The 27,123-nt window shown below is 48.2% G+C and overlaps 2 pseudogenes; one reads left to right on the top strand and one right to left on the bottom strand.

The window, feature by feature from the left end:
- Window positions 1–3,069: 3,069 nt before the first annotated feature.
- Window positions 3,070–4,477, bottom strand: LOC137486631 (feather keratin Cos2-2-like; annotated as a pseudogene).
- Window positions 4,478–10,943: 6,466 nt separating this feature from the next.
- On the top strand, window positions 10,944–11,728 carry LOC137486632 (feather keratin Cos1-1/Cos1-3/Cos2-1-like; annotated as a pseudogene).
- Window positions 11,729–27,123: the final 15,395 nt, after the last annotated feature.

Raw genomic sequence — 27,123 nt, 5'->3', positions numbered from 1 at the left:
TATATAGTAGAGTGAAAGAGAAGCAAGAAAGAAACATTAAATGAGAGAAAAAAAGGAAGACAGGTCACCATTCCTGGCTCAAGCATTGATTCAGCTGATGGAGTATCCAGGCAGAACAAGGCCATTTATCTCAGAAAAGTGCTGTCCTGCCTCCACATGACCCTTCTCCAGCCACGTCACATTTGTTCTCACAACTTCTTAGCAAGAACCCTCAGGTTGCTGCACAGCCATCAGTCTGTAGGTTTGAGACATGCGCAAGAGTCCCTCTTCTTCTGTGCTCCTACACCAGTGCTCAGTGAGATGGACACAAATGGTGTCTGTGCCATGAACTCTGGGCAGGAAGAGCATGGGAGGAACCAAACAAGATCCACAGAGACATTGTGTGCCTGAGTTGTTATTTTGAGTCCAGCTGCGCCATCAGGATATTCTGAAGATGCTATGAGAAAAAACAGGATGTGCCTGGAGAAGGGGCCATACAGAGGTAGGACAGCATTTTCCTGGAACAACCAACCAACCTTGCCAACCTGAAGAGAAGCAAAACAAGGGACAGTACAAGGAGATGAATGAGGTCACAATGTGCACATGGGCAGTAGTGAGGATCAAGGTTGCCAAAGACCCCTGAAACTTCCGACCCATTTCCAGAAAGGTCTGAAAGAACAGATTGCATATGAGAAGTCATTTGCATAGAAACCAAGAAACCTATAATTGGGGCAGACAAACCTATCCAGCACTCATTGCAGCTGTTGGCCAGCAGGGTGGGGCTGCAGGGCTGGCTGCAAGGGTTGCAGGGCTGGCAGCAGGACATGGCTGATAAAATTCCGTCATCCCCTTGGGAGATGCTCTGCCCAGGCAGAGGAGCCAAGCATTCCTACCTGGATAGAATCTGACATTTGGAACACCACAGTCAGCCTTTTCCCAATGGATTCACAGAAAAGCAACTTTCTTTTCCACTGGATTCCCAGAGGAAGGCCAGGCCCATCTATGCCACCACTGGACCTTCAGAGGAAAACTACACCCTTCTACAGGATCACTGCTTCAACAGAACCTCATCTGTCACTGCAGGAGGGCTGCAGCCACCATTTAAGGGAACTGCTGCCAACACCCTGACCCACAGGGTGTCAGGTCGCACTCTGACTCTGTCAGTGTTGTTTTGTGTTACTGCATTTTCATTTAATTTTTATTTTTCCCTAATAAAGAAATGTTATTCCTACTCCCATATCTTTGCCTGAGAGCCCCTTAATTTCAAAATTATCATAGTTTGGAGGGAGGAGGTTTACATTCTCCATTTCAAGGGAGGCTCCTGCCTTCCTTAGCAGACACCTGTCTTTTCAAACCAAGACACATAGGGATACCCTAAAGAGAATCAGATCTTACATACCTAGTATCAGGCTGCCCATGGTCTCCAGGGAACAGCCTGCAGTGCCTGGGCCTTCTGTGCTGGCTCCAGAACACCTCCAGCAGGATGAGGGGCCTGTGGGATGTTTAATCCTGCTCCTTGTTTCTTGTCCCTTGGGAAGTCTCCAAGGTTAAGGGAGAGGAAAAAAGCAAGCCCTGGCACTGCAAATATGCAGGAGGAGTGGATAGTCGGGCCATGCTGCACAACACATGCCAGCTAGAGGAGAGACTGGGACACCCTAAGAATGAGTCGGATGAGAGAGCTTTTGTGTCCCTGCATCAACTATCAAAGGTCCTGTTTGTTTGGGTTGAAAAGTAAGAAAATGTTTACTGCAAAGAGAGAAAGAGATTCTGCAATACTTTTTCTTCGCATACCTCTTTGAAAGACTAGGCTGAGACAGATCAGGAGGAAGAGGCAAGAGCAATGGAGGATTGGAGGAAGAAGAATGAGACAAAGGGCCTGAAATGATCAAGAGAGGAAATAGTTTTGCTCTCTCTCACTATTTTTAAACTTTAAGTAGCAACAGCATCTAGACAAAATAGGCACAAATCAGCATATTAACTAATGTTTCCCATAATTTGACCATAATTTAAGACATAATTCAAGGCTTCAGTCAGGAAGACATTGATGGACAGGTTATATCCATCCATACATGGGAGAAATGTGATATAATACTGAAGCCAGAACTCCTTTACAGAAACTCAACCAAAAGTCATTCACCAGACTATATCCTGAGTATATGACTGGCACCTATCATAACTTGTGAATTACGTCAGCTCTGCATGTCTGGACAGCTTTGCCTGCCTGTGCTGAGGGAGTGCATCTCATCTGCCTGTGCTCTTGTATGGGAGCCACTGACCCTAGACTGTTGCAGTTCAAATTTATTTCATTAATTCCTTGTTAAGTGGTTTGTTCTGTTGTACCCCTATATTCTCCTGAGCTGGTTTGCCCCTGGGTTGTACCGTCCCTCTAAGCTGTCCCTCATGCCATTCCCCACCCCTTGTTCCAGCTCTTTCCCTGCCTGTCAAGACAACCCAGCCCCTTATTCCTGAACCTTCACTGCCACTCTTACCTTGGGCCAATCCCAGACTGTAACATCGCTTTGGAATTCCCCTAAACTTCACAGCCCCACTGGCCCACTTGACTTATCCTCTCCTTCCACCTACCCTGATTGGTTCTGACCTGTTTATGTAATCCCCTCATTCCTCCCCTGATATCTCTCCATTGGTTCTTTGTATCCACCCCAGATTTGTAACTGTATAAAACCCGAGTGAAGCAGCAGTTTGAGACTCTTTTGTTCCTGATCCCTTCACTTGGAGCCTCAGGTCTTCCCTGTTGGAACCTCAAGACCAGTGTGCCTTCTCCTTTGCCCTATCCCTGCTGTGGCTGTGACATTCTTCACTATAGAGCAAGCGGCTCTTCAGGGTCAGTTGCAGGTAAAATCCAAACCTCAGTTTTTCCCACTCCTGGCGTGGTGCCAGAGTTTCTCCGGAGGTAGCCCAGGCTCCAGCGGCTGCATCACTAGACTAGGTAAGGGAGTGGAGGAGAAAGAAGAGATGAAGCTGTGGGCTGGACCCAAGAATTCCTGTTTCCCTTCACAACTGTTGCCTGATGTCTCCCTGATGGCCTTTAGCTGCTGAGTAGCCAGGGGTGACCGTCAGCTCCAAGGAAAAGGGCAGGAAGAAAAATCCACTGCAGGGAATCCCACTCTCTGCTACCTCCACCTATTTTCCCTGCAGTGGACTGGAAGAATTTCTAGAGAACAAAGAAGGTCTTAGAGGCCCAGGCTTGGATGCAAAACAACTTTATTGAGTGTACAGAAGAAAAGGAGGTGGCTCACAGAGAGAATTAGATGCAGCCACTAAGATGCAGTAGGGCTCCTGCGGAGTGTGCATCTGCTTGCCCAAAACAGGGAGTGAGGGTCTCATGTCCCCATTAGACTGGCCTGAGGAGACATGGGCAGCAAAGAAATGAGGAAAAAAAAGGCGGAAGAAGGGAACAATGGCTTGATGCTGTAGACACAATGTTCCAAATCTTTATCTCCTGCCCAGATCTATGATCTGAGGACTTGGAATTTCTTGCCTAAAGACATTGCCAACAGATTTAGCAGGGACGACATCTGCTGCCACCATAGCAGTTGGTGATGCAGGAGAGGTCAAAGCCCCCAGAGTTGATGGGTACTCCGCCACAGCTGAGGATGTTGCCAACGGCAGCAGAGGTGGAGGATCCCACGGCGGTGTTCTGTGGGAAGGAGCTGAGGATGGGGCCGGGCAGAGTCACCACCACAGCAGGTGGCTCAATGACAACGTGGGAGCTCTGGCACTGCCTGACACAGCACTCATTGCAGCTGTTGGCCAGCGGGGTGGGGCCGCAGGGCTGGCAGCAAGGGTCACAGGGCCGGCAGCAGGACATGGCTCGGGGTCACAGGTGCACCTGGCACAGAGGGCAGGGAGAAGCACAAAGTGAGGACACAGGAGAAGCAGCACTGCACCCAAACACCCTGCAGCCAAGGCACCTCCAGGCCCACATTGCACTGCCCAGCTCAAGGCCCAGAAGCCCCCTCAGCCAAGTCCCAGCCTCTCTCTGTCTGCACAAGACCTTCTCTCCCCTGCCCTCTCCCAGCACAAGCAGCTCCCAGCCCTGGGCTCTTGTAGCCCCTCTCAGCTGAGACCTACAGTCAGGCAAAAGCTGCTCTTGAAGCAGCAAGAGAAAAAGAGGTTTCCCACTCACCTGGTTCCTGAGGAGGAGGAGGTGAGAGAAGTGGATGAGAGAGCAGAGACTTGGGCTGCCTTTTATAGCAGTCCTGCTCTGCCTCAGGCCCAGAGGCACCTTAGTGGAAGTCATAATTTTCTGACCAGCTCATGTCAAATGCAAACTATCCCAGCTAATAATGGGGCTGTGTCCTGTTTTCCTGTACTGCTGCCTTTTCATTTCCTGGCTAATTCCGCGTGCTTTCCTATATGAAGATCTATTTCTGTAAGTGCTGGGATGAGAGCATCAGTGATTTCCAAGGCAGAAAGACGTCAGCACAGGCAGAAGTCTCAGATTAATTGTTACTGGCATACCCTGTGGGCAGGTGAAGTTTACCTCCTTCATTCCTGTGGTCTTGACCGTGTCAAAATTGTCAGAAAATTGGTATTATTCTTGTACTTCTCTTGCCACCTGCCGGAGGACTCTGCTGTGAGGGGACATACTGCGTCTCCACAACAGAGTTCTCAGCTAATGGTGTTTCCTGACCTTATTTTAATGTACAGTTTTTCGTTTGTTCCATGAAGACATGTGTGAGCACACGAGTGTCAGTCTGGGCTTGTAGTAAAACCCTTGGTCAAATTAGCAGGAAGATTATTCTAGGAGGTATTCAGAAACACATGATTAACAAGGCAGTCATTTTCCACAACCAGTGTGAGTTCACACTGAGAGGAAAGCCCTGCTTGTCAAACCTAATTTCCTTTCACAACAAGGTAACCCACCTAGCTGATGAATGGTAGTCAACTGATGCAATCTTTTTGCATTTCTCTGAAGTTTTTGATACTGTTTCTCATAGGATCCTTCTGGAAAAATTGTCCAGGACACAGCTGGATGAATATATTGTGTGATGAGTGAATAACTGGCTCATGGGTCAAGCACAAAGAGTGACAGTGGTGGGGTGACACCAGACTGGCAACTGGTCTCCAATAAGGTTCCTCACTTTTAGGGTCAATCCTCTTCAACACCTTTATGAACAACTGGGATGCAGGACTTGAACAAATACTAAGTTTACAGAGTATAAAAAACTGTGAGGAGCTGTCAATTCCCTCAAAGGCAGAGAGGCTCTGCAAAGAGACCTCAACAAATTAGAGGTGGGCAATCACCAACCATATGAATTTCAATAAGGGCAAGTACCAGGTTCTGCACCTGGGATGGGGCAACCTTGGATGTACAGAGAGTCTGGAGATCAGAGCTGAGGAAAGAGACCTGGGGGTCCTAGTTGATGGCAAGTTGGATATGAGTCAGCAGTGCCCTGGCAGCCAGGGGGGCCAATAGTGTCCGGGGGGGCATCAGGCGCAATATTACCAGCTGGGCAAGGGAGGGGATTGTCCCACTCTGCTGAGCACTGGGGCGGACTCACCCTGAGTTCTGGGGGTAGTTTTGGGCACCACAATATAAGAAAGATGAAGCTGTTAGAGAGTGTCCAAAGGAGGGACACAAAGGTGGTGAAGCGTCTGGAGGGAAAGCCTTATGAAGAGTCACTGAGGTCACTTGATTTATTCAGTCTGGATAAGAGGAGGCTGAGGGAAGACCTCACTGCAATCTATGACTTGTGGAGGGGCAGACACTCATCTCTTCTGTCTAGTGACCAGGGACAGGACTCAAGAGAAAGGCATGAAGTTGTGTCAGGGGAGGTTTAGGTTGGCTATTAGGAAAAGGTTCTTCCCTCAGAGAGTTGTCAGGCACTGAACAGGCTCCCCAGAGAATGGTCACAACCCCTAAGGCTAACAGAGCTCAAGGAGTATTTGGACAATGTTCTCAGGCACTGGGTGGCATGGTTGGGGTGTCTGTGCAGGGCCAGGTGTTGGATTTGATAATCCTGATGGATCCCTTCCAAATCAGGATGCTCTGTGAGTCCATGAATCTATGAGTTAATATCTGACAATAACAATATTAAGGAAATGGTCCTAATTAGCTGTACCTGTTCCATTTCCTATAGGATTAGAAAGGACATTAGATGGCTGAGTTTTTTGGAGCATTTCTTCCGATTCTTTAAGTGTGACTAATAATACCATTTTTCTTGAGAAGGTTTGGTAGTGGGAAAAGCAGATTGAAGGGGTGGTCATTGTAAGAAGAATCCAGGGACAGTCACACATAACAGAGTCTGCTTCAGCCAGCTCCTAAATGGATGCTCTGTTGCCCCACATGAGCAAATTAGCAATGCTGGTGGTGTCTCCATGAAGGCACGTTCAGGAAAAGGCAGCACACTCCACTAGAAGTGAGGGATGACCCAAAAAATGTGAGACACCAAGACCAGTGAAAGGGGAGAAGGAGAAGTTGTGCCAGGTAATGGTGCAGAGGTTTCCAGGTAGCCCATGGAAGAGACCATGGTGCAGCAGATATCCACAGAGAAGCCCATGGATGATCCCATGCCAGAGCAGCTAAATAGACCCTGTAGGAACTGTGGTCTGTGCAGAGCCCATGCTGAAGCAGGCTCCCGACAAAGCGGTGGCCCCTGGAGGTCTCAAGGTGGTACAACTGAAGCCCATGGACATGATGCACACTTGACATGATCCAATCTCGGTAGTTTGCAGCCTATGGGAAGAGCTCATGCTTGAGCAGGAGGAAACATTGACAGGAAGGAACAGTTGTGTACAGACCACAACCCCACATTCTGCATCTCACTGCACTGCTTTGGGGTGGAGAAAATGGAAGAATGAAAGAGGGAAGTTGAAGCTGTGAAATAGAAGTGAGGATGGAATGAAGATGGTTTTTTTTTTTTGGTGGCTTCTCGCCATCCTGCTCTGTTTTTAAGTGGCAATAAGTTAAATTAATGTTCCCCAAGTCAAGTCTCCTTTGCCCATGGCTGTTATTGATATGCAACCCTTCTGTTTTCATCTTGAGCTGTGACCATTTCCACCTTACTTTTGCTCCTGACCCACAGAGGAAGGAAAGGGAGGGGGCAAGCATCTGGGCACTAGAAGACAGCCAGGGTCTTTCTGGTTTTACATTAATTATGGGAATTAGAGGTGCATGGAATATTTGTCCTTTACCTGCTATGTTTTCTGCTTCTTGTTTGTCCCAGCAGGAGCAGTCTTTTCCTACTGTTTTTCCCCTTGTTATGAATGTTTTGACCAAATAATCAAATGATATAAAAAAGGTTAGCTATTATTATAAGTAGAAAATAGTGAAGAATAAGGTACAGAGATATTAGGAGTGCTGTGTTTAAAATGTGCAACCATAGAAACCTCACCAAGAAGTTACTGGACCCTTATGTTTCAGTCAAGAAACTGTGGAGACCATTATGCTCACCAGTTATGCTTGGAAACCCACTAGCCTTCCCATCTTGATTTTAATATCAAGGATTCCAATCAGTAGACCCTAGGAGAGAAGTGCAATGATTGTTTTAAGATAAGAAAATTGATGAAGTTATTGACTATTGGAACTGATCAACATAAAGGTTAAATTTAAGAGTAGGCATAGTATGCATAATATGTAAAAGAACTAATGTAATGATGATTCAACAGAAAAAGTTTATAAAATTAATGGGTTTTGTTTGTTAGGCAGAACATGATTTTGGAGGAGCTGGCCCCAGTGTTCTGGGCACTTGCAACAAAAAAGTGTCTGCCTATTTGCATCAAATTTGTGCTGGATGAGTTTCTTTCATCCCATTTGGTGATGCCCTCAGGGGATGGTGGGCAATGAGGTTAACTGGTCCTTGTACTTGTCAGCCTGGAGACCAGTGGTAGGTTTACAGCTTTTCTTTTGCTAATCCTCCATCCCTCACTGCCTTTGACTTACAGCCATTCACTCTCCATGTTTCCCAGACAGGACAGTCCAGAATATCTCAGCTGTCTTTATAACCCCAGATTTCTGAGATTCCCCATGAGCTTCATTTGAGGTGGGAATTAGGAGGGCATGATACAGTTCTCCTGTATTGACACCCAAGCAGGAGGCCCTTCTGTGTGAGGCTGAGCTAGGGAAAAGGGCCTTAGTTCTCCTCTGACAGCTCAATTTCCCCCATACACCCAGAGATCAGCAAACAAAAATCCATTTTGTGTGAAGGTCTGGGGTTACTGCCTAAGGGAGAATGAAAAGGTGGTGTTCCAGTGCCTCACCAATATCACAGTAAAGAATGTCTTCTTAATATTTATTTTAAAACTACCTTCCTTCAATCTAAAGCAATTTCCCTTAATCCTATGACTACATGACCTTGTAAAGGATCCCTCTCCAGCTTTATTTTAGAAGCTGTTTAGGTACTGGAAGGTGCAATAGGATCTCTCCAGAGCTTTCTCTTCTTCAGGCTGTACAACCCCAACTCTTTAAACGTGTCTTCATAACAGAGGTGCTCCAGCCCTCTCACCCGCTTCATGGGCCTTTTCTGGACTCCTTCCAGCAGGTCCGCATCCTTCCTGTGTTGCGGATCTGCTGTGATAGCAGTCCCAGACCTAGAGACAGTATTCCTGGTGGGGTTCAAGGCTGTTTGCTGCCTGGCACGTGTAATGCAACATGAATGTCAACACTTCACGGCTTCCTTTTAGCCCTCTCTTGCAGCCTTGGTTTGTATTAACTCAGGAAGCCAGAAGCTCCCTGAGGTGACAGAAGAAGCAGAATGCAACTTTGCAGCAACTGCCCAGGTCCTTCATCCCATTGGAAAAGTCCTGGTCCTAGCACTCCAGGCTCCTCCAGATGTTCTGAGTGGCTGCAGAGCAGCAATGTGAGAGATGGGACCTCATAACAGTATTTTAGTAATTAAATGGGATCTACAAAGAACACTGAGCGTTTTTCAGCGCAAGGACCCACATGGAGGGGCTGTCCAGGGGGGTCACACACTGAGTGAAGAGGACCTGGAGATTGAGTGCTGGCAACTGAGACTAGTGCTTGGGTCTCACAAGGAGCAGGTGAAGCTTTGGTTTCAGGACATAGGGAGAGCCAATTCCTAATGGCTCTGAAGATTAACATGCTGCTGGGCAAGACTGGGCCAATGAGAGAGGTCAGTAATGCCTCTGTGATGACATATTTAAGAAGAAAATCAAAACAAAGTCACACAGTTTTTCTCCTCATAGGGAAAAGGAGGAGGTGAGAACATGTGAGGGAAACAACACGGCAACACCAAGGTCAGTGGAGAAAGAGGGGCAGGAGGTGCTCCAGGCACCAGAGCTGAGATTCTTCTGCAGGCCATGGTGAGACCATAGTGAAGCAGCTGTGCCCCTGCAGCCCATGGGGATCCACGGGGGATGCAGAGATCCACCCACAGCCTGTGGGAATCCACGGGGGATGCAGAGATCCACCCACAGCCCGTGGGAATCCACAGGGGATGCAGAGATCCACCCACAGCCCATGGTGGAGGCGCCCATGCTGGGGCGGGTGGATGCCTGGAGGAGGCTGTGATCCAGTGGGAGACCCAGTGGAGAGAGGGGGCCCTGCTCCCAGGCTGGAGGAGCTTGCCCTTGAAGGACTGTACCCTGTGGAGAGACCCAGGTTGCACCAGTTTTGGGAGGACTGTGTGCCAGTGGGAGGGACTCATGTTGCAGCAGGTGTGGTAGGGCTGCTGCTCGTGAGAGTGGACCCATGCCAGAGAAATTAATGGAGAACTGTCTCCCATGGGAGGGACCCCATAGCCTCACAGGGGAAGGATTCCTCTCCAGGAGCAGTGGAAGAAAATCACGGTGATGAACTGATCCAAAAACCCTCATGCCCTGTCTCCCTGCGCTGTCAGTGGGAAGGAGGGAGGGGTCGGGGAGGAAAAAGGTGTTTAAAGGGATTATTTTGCTTCTCATTATCCTCCTCTGATTCTGGTAGTAATGAAGTCACTTTGTAACTTTAAGTTGAGCCTGTTTTGCCCTTGAAGTGTTTTCTCCTGGTTCTTATCTCACTCATAAATCCTATGTTACATTTTTCCCCTGTCCACTGCCCAGCTGTAGCAGAGGAGGGAGAGCTAGCAACTCTTCTGGGTGCCTGGCATTGGGCCAGTGTCAAACCACGACACTTGCATAGCTTAAGTGTGCTTGATACCAATTCCAACTTGTGAAATATCTGAGAACGGAATATAACAACAGCAGCTGGGCCCTTTAGCCATGTGCTAAAGGAAGTATGAGGTACATATCTGTCCCTGTGTGCTGGCCATGTGCACTGGGCAACAGAACAGAGGAAAAGGAAGAGATGAAGCTGTGGACTGTTCCCTGGCACTATTGTTTTCTATCTCTACTGCCAATATATTTTGGATTGGTGGTCTAATTGCCATTGGCTGTAGAGTAGCTGGGGATGTCTTCATCAGCTCCAAGGGAAAGGGCACAAAGTAAAATCCACTGGAAGTACTCCCACCCTCTTCTTCCTCTGTCTTTTTCCTGAGCAGACTGGAATACTTCCTATAGGGAGTATGAGGGGCAGACACTGAGATGCAGTGGAGATCCTGCAGGTTGTCTCTCAGCCTCTCCTGAGGGAGGGCAACATGTCCTCACTAGACTGGCCTGGGAGATAAAGACAACAAAAGAAAGAGAAAAGTGGAAGAAGGAAATAGCAACCTGAAGCTCTGGCATGTACCCAAACAATAGAGACCTTGGGCATGCAGGTGAGAAGCACAAGAGTGGTGCCCCTTTCCTGACCACGTTGCCATAAACAAATCTACAGGCATGAAACAGGTTCACATCACCTGGCCACAGGGGATGCTGCCAGCCCTTGATCTGAGCATTGTGCCTGTGCTGATGTCTTTAAGCCCTGAAGTTCTTGAACCTCTCATCTTGACACTTAGAGAAGTTTGCATAAAAGAAAGCACGTGGAATGCATAGGAAATCAAAAGGCAGCAGTGCAGGAAAACAAGACACAGCCCCATTATTAGCTGGGATAGTTTGCATTTGACATGAGCTGGTCAGAAAATTATGACTTCCACTAAGGTGCCTCTGGGCCTGAGGCAGATCAGGACTCCTATAAAAGGCAGTCCAAGTCTCTGCTCTCTCATCCACTTCTCTCACCTCCTCCTCCTCAGGAACCAGGTAAGTGGGAAACCTCTTCTCTTCCTGCTTCAAGAGCAGCTTTTGCCTGACTGTAGGTCTCAGCTGAAAGGGGCTATAAGAGCCCAGGGCTGGGAGCTGCTTGTGCTGGGAGAGGGCAGGGGAGAGAAGGTCTTGTGCAGACAGAGAGAGGCTGGGACTTGGCTGAGGTATCCCCTGGGCCTTCAGCTGGGCAGTGCAATGTGGGCCAGGAGGTGCCTGGGCTGCAGGGTGTTTGGGTGTAGTGCTGCTTCTCCTGTGTCCTTCACTTTGTGCTTCTCCCTGCCCTCTGTGCCAGGTGCACCTGTGACCCCGAGCCATGTCCTACTGCCGGCCCTGCGACCCTTGCTGCCAGCCCTGCGGCCCCACCCCGCTGGCCAACAGCTGCAATGAGTGCTGTGTCAGGCAGTGCCAGGACTCCCACGTTGTCATTGAACCCTCACCCGTGGTGGTGACCCTGCCCGGCCCCATCCTCAGCTCCTTCCCACAGAACACCGCCGTGGGATCCTCCACCTCTGCTGCCGTTGGCAACATCCTCAGCTGTGGCGGAGTGCCCATCAACTCTGGGGGCTTTGACCTCTCCTGCATCACCAACTGCTATGGTGGCAGCAGATGTCGTCCCTGCTAAATCTGCTGGCAACATCCTTGGGCAAGAACCTCCAAGACGTCAGCACCTGGTCCTGGTCAGGAGACAGAGCTTTGGGACATTGTAATTAGAATTTCAAGCCATTGTTCCCTTCTTTTCCTCTCTCCTTTTTCTGTCAATGTCTCGTCAAGCCAGTCTGGTGGAGACCTGTTGCACTCCCCTCCCTTTGCAGGCAAGCAGAGGGACACCTCCACTGCATCTTAGTGGCAGGTCTTGCTTCCCTCTCTGAGCCACTCAAATATTTTTTTCCTCTACAGTCAATAAAACTTTTTTGCATCCATGTATGGGCCTCTGAGTCTTCCTTCATTCTGTAACAACCCTTTCAGTCTGCTCAGGGAAAATAGCTGGAGAAAGAAAATAGTGGTATTCCCTGTAGTAGATTTTCCTATGTGCCTTTTCCCTTGGAGCTGACAAAGTCATACATAGCTTCTCAGCAGCCAAATGCCATCAGGGAGACTCGCTCCAAAGGGTGGTAGGAATGGGGATGGGAAAAACAATTCAAAAAACAATTCCTGGGACCAGCCCACAACCACGTCTCTTCCTTCTCCACCACTCCCTTACCTGGTTGAGGCTCCATGGCATGCAAACAGAAGCACAGGCAGATGAGATGCACTCCCCTCAGCACAGGCAGGCAAAGCTGCTGTCCAGATGATGCAGGGCTGAGACAATTCACAAGCTGGGATTGATATCAGCCATACTCAGGGCATGCAGTGGTAAATGACTTTTGGTTGAGTTTGTGGAAATTACTTACTGCTTCACTAAAGGTTCACATTTCTTCCACTTATGGATGGATGTTATCTGAACATCATCTTCCCTCTTTACCAAACCAGTGCCCAAGAGTATCAGGTAAAGGATGAGGGACCCTGGTGAACAAATGGTCTGCCAGATACAGCCCACAGATCATGATGTCATAGAATGGTTTGGGTTAGAATGGATCATACAGAAAATCTAACTCCATCCAGGTGCCAGAATTGCCAGTGCCTTTATCTTGATCAGGTCGTTCCCAGCCCCATATGTGAGAGACTGGAAGGATTGCTGGCTTGAAATATTTCACGTGATTTTGCATGGAGGAAGGGGCAGCTTGGGATCTGCCCTGGTGAGGCAATATCATACTCCATACACCCCATTCTCTGGACTTGTATCCCAACCCTTCAGAGGCTGCCAATCCCTGGAAAACCAGAGGCAATGCTCCACATCCTACCCCTGCAACGCAAACTCACCCCAGAGTGGCCAGATGGCTGGAAGTCCCACCAGGCCCTAGAATAGTAAAAGGACATTTAACCTTGTGAGACAAGGCAAGCAGATATCTTGACCTTACTGTCACTGAAGCTGCAGGAAAAACACAAACCCTCCAACAACACTTTTAGTGATAGAGAATGAAGGTTTTACTTTATTCTGGCCAAGATGTTGTTCTGGCCAGGATGTGCAACAGAAATAATTTCGTCCACACATAGCCTTGGTGTGCAGAGAAGATCATTCCACAACACATTAATTTTACCAAATTTTTCAAAAACTTCATACAATCAAAACCCATAGAGATTCATTGGTTCAGTGATGATCACTCCCAAGACATGCCAGATGGCTGGAAGTCCCACCAGGACCCAGAAAAGTCAAAGGATATTTAACCTGAGACACAAGGCAAGCACATGTCTTAACCCTACCTGTTCTTGGAATTTCTATATGCTGAACACCATTGGAAATGGTTGCTGTGTTTGTTATTTTCTATTCCTTTTCTTTCTCTCTTTCCCCTTCTTCTTCTAATTTCCTTCTCAGAATTTTGAGTAACTTAAAATCAGATTGGCTTAAGAGTATGTTAAATTGAATAGATTTATGCTTTGAGAAGTGTTTTGTGTTGATTGGATGCTGCTTGAAAGCTTTTGTCAAAGTTCTTTGATTTTCTAAAGTTGTCAGTAAAGGGTTTTTTGTTTTTTGTGACCTCTTGAGAATATCTTCTTGGTGTTTCTCCCGTGTGTCTAACTTAGAGTACATGAAAAACCAAAACCCTTTAAAGTGTCACACTGAATGAGATTATGGGGGGCCTTGCATTTTAATTGGCACAGCGAGAAGGGTACTCTTGAGGTGATGAAGAGGTATTTTATACAGAGCGAACTGCTCCTTGCAGAATAGTGGAGAAAATAATTTTTGCTTGAAACTGATAGTCTCCAGCAAAAAGATCATAAAATACTGAGTAAAAACTGATCTGACCTGTTCTCCACTGTTATAATGTAATATATGTAATTGCTGGCTTTTGCATTTATGTACTGGCTTTTGCAAATTATTATTACTCACAATTATTTTAATATAGTACTATTTGTAACTATTTTTAACTGCTTTAATATAGTATACTCTGTCAGTTTTTGTATTAAGTATGTGGCTTATATATAGCTTAGGCTTTTGCAAAGTATTAAAACAGAGACTATGTGTTAATGTTAAATGCCTTTATTTATGTTAAGAGCTATGTTGATTCAATGTACTTGAGGAGTATCTTATCTGAATGATAACCGTGAAAAGAACCAGGAGAATAAATACCAAGAGAAAAATGCAAGGAGATATTTAATACTGACCCTCCAGGTTATCAGAAAGTGTCAAACAATTTAACAGAGCTTCGAGAAGAAATTAAATATATGAATTTCATGTACAGGATGGCATGAAAACAAGTCAAAAGTCGAGCCAAGCAAAAAAATTCCCGGAACATGTAAACCCACAGGAATGTTTGAATATGTATAATCCTCATGAATATGCATTTAACAGATGTAATGAAAAAGTATGTAAGAAAATTGTTTTAAGCAAATGGGCTTCTCCTGGCAGTTTGCCAAGCACCTCAGCACTGGGTCCTTTTATCCCTTTTATCCCTTTTTAAACTTTAAAAATTTTTAAAGAGTGAGCCTTGTTTCTCACATCCACTGATAGAGTTGCTAAAAGCTTATAAACATTGTCCAACCTCATAAAGAGGGATGCGGGGTAAGGAAAACTGGAAAATTCTGCAGTTAGTTGCAGAGAAAACTTGAACTTTGGCAAAAGATAGGGGAAAACCCCAGCAAGGGAAAAGGCCTGCTATACATACCAGTGGAGGCTGAACTCAGAGAAATACGTTGTGGAGCAGCAACAGAAAGATCTGATTGAGTTGCAAATAGCCTTGGGGTCTGAAACAATAGCCCACCTCAGGGCAGATTGAGAATGGAATGCCCAGAAGAAGCTAGCCTAAAACCTGAAAAACCAGTTAAACAAACCTGTCCAAAGCCAAAGAGCTTTGGAGTTGCAAATTAACAGCTGGGGAAGGTGTGGAGAATGAATTAGAGTTTTTCAGCCCTGAGGAAAAGGTGGACCTCCTTAAATACGATATCACAGTCCTCAGCCCCCGTGAGTTCAATGCAGCAAAACCAAACCCTCGCTGCACCCTAACTCCATCCACCTGTAAAATCTGAGGAGGCAGAGAGGGAGGCAGTACTCCCTGAGCCTGGTATCACTCCATTCTCCAGACAAGGGGTTTGAATCAACAAAGCCAACCCTCCTTCACTTCCCTTCACCCCAAGCTCTGCCCACTTGTAAATACAAAATTCATTTATCAGGAGGCAGAGCACACAGTAATATTATCTCACTCTGTGTTATGTGTATTTTAGATAATTCGTGCTTGTGAGAAATAGATGTATAAAATATGCTATATTGGTAAGAAATATTCTTGTAAGTTTTTTTAAGCACTCAAGCCGGGGACGGGAAAGTTGCTTCACAGTATTTCAAAACCGCAACAGGAGAAAAGGACCTAATTTGCAAACGAGGAACACCCAGGCGGTGAATACTTGATAAATATCTCAGATTGAGGCAGCCAGAGCCATCAAGAAGACGCATCTCAATGTCGAGTTCCAGTAACCCTCTGATTGGCATACATGCTTCCCAGACACAGTCTTGTTCAACTCAGAACAGAGAAAAGAGACCCTATGAATATGTGGGACTCGAAATGGAAAGAAAAACCGCGGAAATCCTTGCCTCGAGTAAAATAAACTGTATATAAACCGCTTAAACAGGACGGTTGGGGTGAACATAGGAGAGCCTGTGCTGTAGTGGTCAAACCTGTGTCTCACCCAGCACCGACCCCGGGCTCGGCACTGACCCTTTTTTTTTTTCCCGATGTTATTCTCTAAATTTATATTTGGACCATTTAATAAATTTTCTTTAACTAATAAAGTGGAGCATTCATTTATAACACTCTGCAACAGAACTGGTTAAGTTACAAGGGAAAATTTGCAATTGTCCCAAAGAAAATGGAACAGAGAAGGGTTTGAAAATTTCGCTGATGAGGGTTGTCTTGGCTTAAGATAATTTAAAGAGCTGGGCAATCTAAAATGAGTAATCTTCCCTTAATTCCAACCAATCCCTTTCCACCAATAAAAAAAAAAATATGAGTAGATAAAAGGGAACAAAGTAACAGTTTACTAACAAACAGAACAGGCAAAAAATAATGTTAAATTACTGCTAGATACAAAATTGACGAACCTCAAAAAAACCCACGGGAATCAAGAGAGACATGAAATTCCAGAAATATCCTTCCCGAAATGTCTGCATGGCTTGAGGGACACCGGGAAGATGGCAGCACATCCTTTCCTCCAAGACGGCAGGTGATCATGTGGGTAAAAAGGGACAAGACGATGGTAAATCCTACCGGCAAAGGCAAGAACCTATAGAGCAGTTTTAGTGGCTGATGAAGACTTGCCAGCTCACATGGGGTCTGCACTGCTGCCGCTTCCTCCTGCCATTCATGGGGCTCCCCTGGTACTGCTGCTGTGCACAGGGTGTGGGCTCAGGGGTGGTGCCCCCTGTACCCTAACTTGCCTCCTAAGCTGTACCCTGTAGCCCTCATCTCCACTGCACTGCCCAGCCCTCAAGCCCTCGCCCTTTACCCCTCAAGCCCTCCCTCTGCCCCCCAGCCCTCAGGCTCTGTGTGTCACCCTCCAGCCCCCCCTTTGCCCCTCAGCTCCTGTGGGTCACCCTTAATCCCTCTCCTCTGCCCCTCAGCCCCCAGCTTCTCTGTGTCACCCTCCAGCTGCCCCGACCCCCTCAGCATCTCTCTGTGTCACCCACTGTCCCCTCTCCCTGTCCCTCCCTCAGCTCCCAGCCTCTGTCACCCTCAAGCCCCCACAGTGCCCCTCAGCCTCTATGGGTCATGCCCTGAAAAGACCGTAAAAAAAAAAACCCATAAAAATTCCCTAAAAAAAAAACCCCTAATCGTCAAAATGTCCTAAAACCCCCACAAAACCGCAAAAAATAGCCTCAGAATACCCTTAAAATAGAATAAAAATACCCTACTTTTTAAAAACTCCTAAACTCACCTAAAAATCCCCAAAGAAACTTGAAAAAAACTCCTAAATATTCCTAAAAGAGCTCTAAAAATACCCCAAAAATCATTAAAATGCCCTAAGACCCTAAAAAATAACCTAGTAATTCCCTCAAAAAACCTAAAAATACCCTAGTCTTAAGAGTCCTCCACATACCCCCAATGGTCCTAAAAAAAGCACTAAAATTTTTAAAATAGTCCTAAAAAAGCACCAAGAATACCCAAAAAAAAGCCCCTAACAATTCTGATTAGTACTAAGAAATCCATTAAAATGTCCTAAAAAAAAATCTTTTAAAAGCCCTGAAAAAGCCCTAAAAGTATCCTGAATATTCCAAGAAAATTCCTAAAAAGCTCCTTAAAAAAAAAAAAACAAACAAAAAAAAACCCACACACAAAAAAAAACCCAAAAAAAACCAACAAAAAAAAAAAAAAAACCAACCTGAAACAGCCTTTAAAAGCCAAAAAAAAAAAAAAAAAAAAAAAAAAAAAAAAAAAAAAAACTGGACAATGTGCTCAGTCCCCAGCCCCTACCAGTCATTCTCCAGCCAGCAAACATCATCCCTACCTTTTAATTAGGGTCACTGCCTGCAGCTGCTGGCAGGGTTCTGGGGCTGTCCCAGCATTAGGCTCACTGCCTGCAGCTGCTGTTGGGGAAAACTGGTGTTCTAGGGGTGCTGTTTAGGGTGAGCTTAGGGTTGGGCTGAGGGCTGCTGCTGTACCCTAACCCTTCCTGGTACCCTGTGTCCTGTCCTTCCTACCCCTAACCCTCAGTGTCAGCTCTCCACCTGTCAAGTCCCCCCCTCTTTGCCCCTCAGCCCACAATGTCTGTGTGTCACCCCAAGCCCCCGACACTGTCCTGTGGCCCCCTAACCTCCACCGTGCACACTCCACCTGGGTAGGGGTGGTTTTAAAAGTGAGGTTAAGGGTGGTGTGAGGGCTGATAAACCTGTCACCCTCAGACACCCCCCACTTTGTCCCTCAAGGCAGCCCCTGCCACTCAGCCTCCTTGTGTCACCCTCAGGTTCCCACCGCAGCCTCTCAGCGTCTCTGTGCCACCCTGGAGCCCCCCTTTTTACTCCTAAAGACCCCTTCTGCCTCTCAGCTGCCCCCACGTTCTGTGTCACCTCCAGCCCCCTCCCCTCAGCCCCAGGTGCCTTTGTGACACCGCAGAGCACACAGACGTGGTCCCTGCCTGTTTTATTTGGGTGTTGTCCTGCTGTGAGGGCCGCACTATCCCCACGAGTCCAGGCTCCCAAGTGCTGCTGCAGGGAGTCGCAGGTGGGCAGTGGGGAGTAAAGGGGTGGAGAAGGGGCCGGCTGGGGAGGGGTGAAGGGAGGAGAGAGGGTGGGGAAGGGGCGGGCTGGAAGTACAGGTAGGGGTGAGGGGTGGAGACGGGGACACAGCACAACAGGGCTGAGGGGAGGAGGGGCTACCCCATATCTCCCAGACCAAAGCTGCAACACAATACGATTCTGATTGCCGGGGCAATGCCAAAGACCTGCTGCAAACTGACAGCAGGATCCGGGGGTGGCAAGTTTTCTTTCACAGGAAAAAGAGCTGGTGTTTGTGCTCAGGGGCCTGTGGCCCTGAGTGGGCAGCTGCCTCCAAAAAATCCAAACGGTGAAGGATGTATCCCAGACCCAACCTGCCACCGCTTGGAACTTGTACTGCCCTGACAGTCCCAAGCGCACCCTGCAAAATGACATCAGGAACCTGCGGTGGCAAGTTTTGTTTCACAGGGAAAAGAGCTGGTGTTTGTGTTCAGAGGCCTGTGGCCCTGAGTGGGCGGCCACCTCTTGAAATCCCAGAGGGCGAAGGATGTGTCTCAGACCCAACGTGCCACCACCTCCAACTTGTGCTGCCCTGACTTCCCAAGTGCAAACTGACATCAGGAACCTGGGCTGGTGACTTTTGTTTCAGAAGGCAAATAACCCTCATTCGTGTCCGGGGCCTTGCACCCGCCCTGGGGTGTCAGGCCTCAAGTGGCCTTTTGCCTCCTCAATTTCGTAATGGCACAGGATTTCTCCCAGACCAAGTATGCCACCCCTAAGGACTCGGGGTTTCCTTGGGGTGCCAAATGCCTCTTGCAAAATGACAGTACTAAGCTTGGGCCTTGATTTTTTCTGTGCTGGATTTCTCCTCAACAAAGCTGCCAGCAGGTAACCCTAACCCTATCCACAACCACTTCTCTGGGCCCAGAAATCACAACCTTCAGACCAGCATGGGACCCAAACCCCCGCCCCTCCACTGGCACCTTTCCAAAGCATTCCACTGATACTCCGCATTTTCAGCGGGCATCCTGTCTGACCCTCATCCTGACCCTAAAAATACTCTAAGGAATTCTAAAACAACCCTTAAGAAAATGTAACATTATCCTAAAAGATACCAGAAAAGTCCTAAAAAGCCTTAAAAAATCCCCTAAATTTTCCTAATAGTCCTGCAAAAAGACCTCAAGGAAACCTGCTCAGCCTCCAAACCTTTCCTGTTGCTCTCTAGCCCACAGATGTCATCCCTACCTTTTTGCAGTGGGTCCTGTTGTCTGTTGTCCTCTGAGGGTTCTGTCATTGTCCTGGTGTGAGGGTCCCTGCCTTGTCCCAGTGGGAGGGTTCCAGTGTGGTCTCGCTGTTAGGGTTGCTGTGTTGTGCTGCTGTTGTTAGGGGTGAAAAGGGAAAAGGCTGTTGTTAGGTGGGCTGTCCACAGCAGCACAGGGTGGTCTGACCCCAGGAACTTGCTCACTTTTTCACTGTTGGCAAAGTTTTTGAAGTTCATTTCAAAAAATCTCTAATTGTGAAATGCAGTCTTTACAAGTGGCTACAGTTGTAAATCCAAAGTAACTACCTTCAAAACCAATATCCCACCTCCACCAAAAGGTGAAGAAAAAGAGAAAAGAAGGTGAAGAGAAGAAAAAGGTGCCATGAAAGAGAAAGAGTCTCTGTTTCCATATTCTTTCCTGGAGTGGGGGCTAATCCATCTTGACCAGCTTGCTGGAACATGGCTGCCTGCGGTGACAGGCAACACCTGTGTGATTCACCTCCAGGCAGCTCAAAACTGCTACCTGTAGTCTATCCGAGACGAGGGAAAAAAACAGAGAACCCAAAAATGAATGTCCTAGGGTGACATTATGGTGCTTGTATCCCCAGTCGTGTGTTCTGTTTATGCTTGATGTTATGTTCTGTGCCTTCAGAACTGGCTCCGAAAAGTGAAGGTTTGTTTTGTCTTGTTATCAGCTGGCTCACCTCTCCCCACAGTTGCTGTCTAGGAGAAAGGCTAGGGCTTGCTGGCTTGATTGCTTCACTTTGCTCTTGCTCCTGATTTTTGCTTTTGCCCTTGCTTTGCTTTTGCTTATTAGTTAGTTTAGCTAGGCAATCCAATTTTTTCCCCTGGACTGCTTTCTTTCCCTTTCCTGAATACCATTTGCAGCTGCTCCGGACTGGGTCCTGGAAAACACCAAGAAACACTGAGAGCCTGCATTTTGTGACCTGCAGCGGCCATCCCCAGTGCCGGAGTCTGAGAACTGGGTGACCACTCCCAAGAGAGGCTTTCTGAATCTGTCATCTCTTCAGAGCAGTGAAAGAGTTTTTGCCATCTGGTGTTGTTCATTTTTTTGTTCTGGGGAGTGCTTTGCCTGCTCAATAAACAGGTTTTTTCCACTACTCTCTGAGGAAATTCTTCCCAAACCAGGTGAGGGAGGGGCCATGGGGGTTTGCTTTCTGGGGGCTCCTTCAGGAGGTTTTCTCCCAAATTTGCCCTAAACCAGGACAATGAAGAAGCCTCTCCCCAAGCAAGACCAAGAACCCAGCCAGGCAGCAGCCCATGGGGGTGTTTGGTTGAGAGAAATGGGGACTGTGACTGCATAACCTGAATATGGCAGATATTGATATAATTTTGTGATTCACCTCAGTCTCATATGTCTGGAAGGCAGCCAGGCCTTGCCAGGTGATGAAGAAGTGTATGGGCTGCATATCTCATCTGTCTTTGACCATCTGTGCTCACCACAGACCTGTAGACTGTGTGATGGAAGGGAGGAGAAGGCAGAGGTGAGGTCATGGGCTGTTGCCAGGACTTTGTTTCCCATCTCTATTGCTGTGGCCCTTGACAGCCAACGTCTCCCTGAAGACCATTATCTGTGGGGTAGCCAGAGAAAATTTTGACAGCTCCAAAAGAAAAGGCATGAAGTAAAATTCACTGCAGGGAGTTCCAAAACTTGCTTTCTCAAATATTATCCTTGAGTTGACTGGAAGAGTTGCCATGGAAAGAAGAAGGATTTGGAGGCCATGGCTCGGTTGCAAAACAAATTTATTAAGTCTGAAGAAGAAAAGCAAGTGCCTCACAGAGAACACTTGGAAGACCAATAAGATACAAGTTGTCCATCTCCCCACTCAAAACAGGGAGAAAGAGGAAGGGCAACAAGTTCTCCCATGTTGGTCTGGGGAGACACAGATAGCAAAAGAAAGAGATAAAGAGGAGAGAGAAAAAGAAGGGGACAGTGGTTTGAAACTCAAATTACAAGGTCCCAAAGTTCTATCTTCTGCCCAGAACGAGGTCCTGAGATCATGGAGGTTTTCACCGAGTATGTTGCCAGTAGATTTAGCAGGGACGGCATCTGCTGCCACCATAGCAGTTGGTGATGCAGGAGATGTCAAAGCCCCCAGAGCTGATGGGCACTCCGCCACAGCTGAGGATGTTGCCAACAGCAGCAGAGGTGGAGGATCCCACGGCGGTGTTCTGTGGGGAGGAGCTGAGGATGGGGCCGGGCAGGGTCACCAGCACAGCAGGCGGCTCAATGACAACGTGGGAGCTCTGGCACTGCCTGACACAGCACTCATTGCAGCTGCTGGCCAGTGGGCAGGGGCCGCAGGGCTGGCAGCAGGACATGGCTCGGGGTCACAGGTACACCTACGATGGAAGGCAGGGAGAAGAAGAAAGTGGAGACACATGAGAAGAAGTACATCCAAACACCCTGCAACCAAGGCACCTCCTGGCCCACATTGCACTGCCCACCTTGAAGAACAGGAGCCCCCTCAGCCAAGTCCCAGCCTCTCTCTGTCTGCACAAGACCTTCTCTCCCCTGCCCTCTCCCAGCACAAGCAGCTCCCAGCCCTGGGCTCTTATAGCCCCTCTCAGCTGAGACCTACAGTCAGGCAAGTGCTGGCCTTGAAGCAGCCAGAGAAGAAGGAGAAGAGGCCTCCCGCTCACCTGGTTCCTGAGGAGGAGGAGGTGAGAGAAGTGGATGAGAGAGCAGAGACTTGGGCTGCCTTTTATAGCAGTCCTGAACTGCCTCAGGCCCAGAGGCACTGTAGTGGAAGTCTTAATTTTCTGACCAGCTCCTGTCAAATGTGCACCATCCCAGTTAATGGTAGGGGCTGTGTCCTGGCTTCCTGCGCTGCTGCCTTTTCATTTTCCAGCTAATCTGTGTGCTTTCCTACATGAAGGGTCATTTCTCTAAGTGCTGGGATGAGAGATTCAAGGATTTCCTGGGCAAAACCAATGCTGAGTGCATTCAGAATGCTCAGACCATCAGCTGGCAGCATCCTCTGTGGACAAATGTGTTCACCTGTGTCATTTCCTGTGGCTTTGTTTTTGTCCAAGTTGTCAGGAAATGGGCATCAGTCTCGTGCTTCTTGCCCACATGCCCAAGGTCTGCCAGGTGAGGGGTCATGACACATCATTTTCTGTTGCTTTTCCCATCTCTCCATGATGGTCACTCACTGTTGCGCACGGCTCTGCATCTGCTGGGAGGGTTGGACCCTGTTGCTACTCTTAACAGTGCTCAGAGAAAAATGGTGTTGGCCTCATTTGGTTCATCATCTTTCTGTGCAGTCTCTGTGAGTCCTCTGGGAATGCCAGGAGTTGTCTGGGGCCTGATCCTTCTCCAGGATACCTGAGTCGTTATAATGGGCAAGACATGATAAAGTTTGTGCAGGTGTGCAGACCTGGGACCTTGCTGGGATTTTGGAGAAAGCTGGGGTAGCTCTCCCATCTGTGATGTGCAGTGGTTGTGTAGGACAGAAGGCAAAATTGCAACCCTGAACTCCATAAATGTTGTTTTTTACTGCCTTTGGGACCTGGCAGGAAGGATCCTGTAGGAAAGTGCCCTGGGGGTTCAAAGAGGCCCGGGGAGAATGTGACATAATGCAGCCCAGATTTCCAGATGATAACATTATGGAAATGACCATAACTGGCTTGGTCTGTTCAGCTTGCCAAAGACATGAAGTAGATCCACCAAGGACTTTAGATGGTTGTATTTTTTTAAGTATTTCTTTCCAAATCCTACATCATAATATCTCATTTTGAGATTATTCCAAGTTGCACCTGCACTTTAGCGAAGCCAAATCTTTGTTTTAGTCTTGAATTTGAAATTAACGAAATGAAATTTTCTTCATAGTATATTAAACCAGCCTGAACTGGTTCTTTCCTTCTGAATTTTTTTATTCACCTACATTTGCTTTATACTCCCTTTTACCCTCTGTTACATGACAGAGGTTTTTGTAACAGTGGGGAGGCTACAAGAAGATCTCAAGTGCTGCCGACGTGTTATACAGAGCCAGATCCTGACAGCTAAAGAATGCAGTCAGTGCTGGCCACGCCTGAACCTCTCAGGAACACTGGTCAAGCCTTCATGAAAACATATTTAAGAAAAGGCCAAACAGTGCACAGGAAGTGTGGGATGAAGAAAAACATGTCTTCAGTCTCTTGGTCACTGTCCATTCATCACCTTCCTGGCACCAAATGCAAAGGAAATTCCCCCAGAGGAAAAAAAAACCCAAAACAGCAAGCCCCAAGAGAAAGATTGAGGGAATGCAGTCTTTTCTCCCTGGAGAACCAGAGGCTTGTGGAGGACCTCATCACAGTAGTTTAGGAATTGAATGGCAGCTACCAAGAGGACTGAGACTTTCTCAGCACAATCCTAGAATCCTAGAATCACAGAAGATGCTGAGTTGGAAATGACCCATCAGGAGCATCAAGTGCAACTCCTGGCCCTGCACAGGTCACGCCAAGACTCCCACCAAGTTCCTGAGAGTGTTGTCCCAACACTTCTTGAGCTCTGTCAGGTTAGGTGCGGAGACCACTTGCCTGGGGAGCCTGTTCCAGTGCTCAACCACCAAATACCCTCTGGGTGAAGAACCTTTTTCTGATATCCAACCTCAACCTCCATCACCTCAGCTCCACACACTTCCTCAAGTCTTCTTGCTGGTCATGAGTGTGAAAAGTTTGGTTCTTGCCCCTGTACAGCCCCTCAGGAGGATGTCAAAGAGCACAGTGATGTCTGACCTCAGTCTCATCTTCTCCTGGGTGAATGGGCTTAGTAGCCTCAGCCACTCCTCACAGGGATCCTCCAGACCCTTTCCCAGCCTCCTAGCTTTCTTTTGGGCACTCTCTAGTAGCTGAGAGTCTTTTTTACATTGTGGTTCCCAAATGGAGCCATGTGGAGGGGTTGCCTGTGGGGCTCACACACACAGAAGGATGTGGAACTGGAGATGGTTTGGTTGTGGCAACTGAGACCAATGCTTGGGCAGCAGGTCTCACGAGGAGCAGATGAAGCCCTGGTTTAGGGACAGAGCAAGGTGTGTCAGCATCCCGTGAGTTGGACAAAGGCTCTGTCTCTGCCTCGAGATCCAGGCAGGAGGAGCATGTGTGGAGTGTCACGTGCATCACAGAGACCTGTGCACCCGAGCTGGTATTTGGAGCCCTGCAATGCCTCCAGGAGTTCATTTTCTGCACCCAAGAGAACACGGCTACCCAGGGAATGATATTTGGACCACTGCCTGGAGCTGAAGGCCAAGGAATATTCAGAAATTTTCAAGTACAGCTGAAAACATTCCTAAATGTTGGCATTAGGAGTGAAGCCACCAGCCATTTGCACAGGGAAGATGGACACCTAGAACAAAACATGAGATCCTTTTGGAGGTGTTGGGTTAGCAGCGATGGAGACTCCACTGCACAGATTGAGTATGTTGCCAATCCTGACTTGTGAATCTCCTCATCCCTGTGGGTATGGGCAGCAGCTGGGCCATGCTGAGGGACTGTGTGAGGTTTGGATCTCGTCTCCTTGTTCCCAGGTGTGCCGGCCGCAGGCCCTAGGCCAGGCAATGAAGGAAGGCTAGGAAGAGATGAGCTGTGGGCTGTCCCTAATCGTTGTTGTTTCCCATTGCCACTTGTTTGGAGCCAAAGTCTCCATGATGGCCTTTGGCTGCTGAGGAGCCAGGGATGTTCTTCATCAGCTCCAAGGGAAAAGGGCACCAAGTAAAATCCGCTGCAGCGAGCCTCACACACTTTTGTCTCCACCTTTTTTCTGAGCAGCCTGGAGGAGTTGCCCCAGAACAATAGACGACTCAGAGGTCAAGGCTTGAATGCAACACAATTTTAATAAGTTGAAAGAAGACAAGGAAATGGCTCACAGAGAGAGCACCAGGAGCAGGCACTAAGATGGAGCTCCCATGTGCTGTTCTTTGCACTGCTGTGCAGAGACAGGAAGGACAAGTCCATATTAGCCTTGTGGAGAGAGGGAGAGAAAAGGAGAAGGGAGTAGAACAAGGAAGCGACGGTCCAAAGCTCTAAATACAATTTTCTGAAGCTCTATCTCCTGCCCAAAACCGTGCTTTGACGTCTTGGACATTCTTGCCGAAAGTCATTGCCAGCAGATTTAGCAGGGACGGCATCTGCTGCCACCATAGCAGTTGGTGATGCAGGAGATGTCAAAGCCCCCAGAGCTGATGGGCACTCCGCCACAGCTGAGGATGTTGCCAACGGCAGCAGAGGTGGAGGATCCCACGGCGGTGTTCTGTGGGAAGGAGCTGAGGATGGGGCCGGGCAGGGTCACCAGCACAGCAGGCGGCTCAATGACAACGTGGGAACTCTGGCACTGCCTGACACAGCACTCATTGCAGCTGCTGGCCAGCGGGCAGGGGCCGCAGGGCTGGCAGCAAGGGTCACAGGGCTTGCAGCAGGACATGGCTCGGGGTCACAGGTGCACCTGGCACAGAGGGCAGGGAGAAGCACAAAGTGAGGACACAGGAGAAGCAGCCAAACGCCCTGCAGCCAAGGCACCTCCTGGCCCACATTGCACTTGCCAGCTCAAGGCCCAGGAGCCCCCTCAGCCAAGTCCCAGCCTCTCTCTGTCTGCACAAGACCTTCTCTCCCCTGCCCTCTCCCAGCACAAGCAGCTCCCAGCCCTGGGCTCTTATAGCCCCTCTCAGCTGAGACCTACAGTCAGGCAAGAGATGGCCTTGAAGCAGCCGGAGAAGAAGGAGAAGAGGCCTCCCACTCACCTGGTTCCTGAGGAGGAGGAGGTGAGAGAAGTGGATGAGAGAGCAGAGACTTGGGCTGCCTTTTATAGCAGTCCTGAACTGCCTCAGGCCCAGAGGTGCCGTAGTGGAAGTCTTAATTTTCTGACCAGCTCCTGTCAAATGTGCACCATCCCAGTTAATGGTAGGGGCTGTGTCCTGGCTTCCTGCACTGCTGCCTTTTCATTTCCTGGCTAATTCTTTGTACTTTCCTACATGAAGGGTCATTTCTCTAAGTGCTGGGATGAGAGATTCAAGGATTTCCTGGTCAAAACCAATGCTGAGTGCATTCAGAATGCTCAGACCATCAGCTGGCAGCATCCTCTGTGGACAAATGTGTTCACCTGTGTCATTTCCTGTGGCTTTGTTTTTGTCCAAGTTGTCAGGAAATGGGCATCAGTCTCGTGCTTCTTGCCCACATGCCCAAGGTCTGCCAGGTGAGGGGTCATGACACATCATTTTCTGTTGCTTTTCCCATCTCTCCATGATGGTCACTCACTGTTGCGCACGGCTCTGCATCTGCTGGGAGGGTTGGACCCTGTTGCTACTCTTAACAGTGCTCAGAGAAAAATGGTGTTGGCCTCATTTGGTTCATCATCTTTCTGTGCAGTCTCTGTGAGTCCTCTGGGAATGCCAGGAGTTGTCTGGGGCCTGATCCTTCTCCAGGATACCTGAGTCATTTTAATGGGCAAGACATGATAAAGTTTGTGCAGGTGTGCAGACCTGGGACCTTGCTGGGATTTTGGAGAAAGATGGGGTAGCTCTCCCATCTGTGATGTGCAGTGGTTGTG

This window comes from Anomalospiza imberbis, chromosome 22, assembly GCF_031753505.1.
Source record: "Anomalospiza imberbis isolate Cuckoo-Finch-1a 21T00152 chromosome 22, ASM3175350v1, whole genome shotgun sequence".
NCBI lineage: Eukaryota > Metazoa > Chordata > Aves > Passeriformes > Viduidae > Anomalospiza > Anomalospiza imberbis.
Note: the sequence above shows the minus strand (reverse complement) of the source record. Positions and strands in the feature narration are given on the sequence as shown.